Raw genomic sequence first — 334 nt, 5'->3', positions numbered from 1 at the left:
GTTTTTGTGTATGGTATAAGTTGGTGATCTAGTTTCATTTTTTTTTGCATGTATCTGACCAAATTTCCCAGCACCATTTATTAAAGAGACTGTTTTGACTCCATTGTATGCTCTTGCCTCCTTTGTCAAACATTAATTGAGTACAATGGCTTAGGTCAATTTCTGTGTCCTCTATTCTGTTCCATTGGCCTATACGTCTGTTCTTGTGCCAGTACCAGGCAGTTTTGAGAATCATGGCTTGGTAATATGGTTTGATGTCTGGTATTGTGATCCATCCAACTTTGTTCTTCTTTCTCAGGATAGCTGTGGCTATTCGGGGTCTTTTTTTATTCCA

The sequence above is a fragment of the Myotis brandtii genome, unplaced genomic scaffold (genome assembly GCF_000412655.1).
Source record: "Myotis brandtii unplaced genomic scaffold, ASM41265v1 scaffold994, whole genome shotgun sequence".
Taxonomy (NCBI): Eukaryota; Metazoa; Chordata; class Mammalia; order Chiroptera; family Vespertilionidae; genus Myotis; species Myotis brandtii.
Note: the sequence above shows the minus strand (reverse complement) of the source record.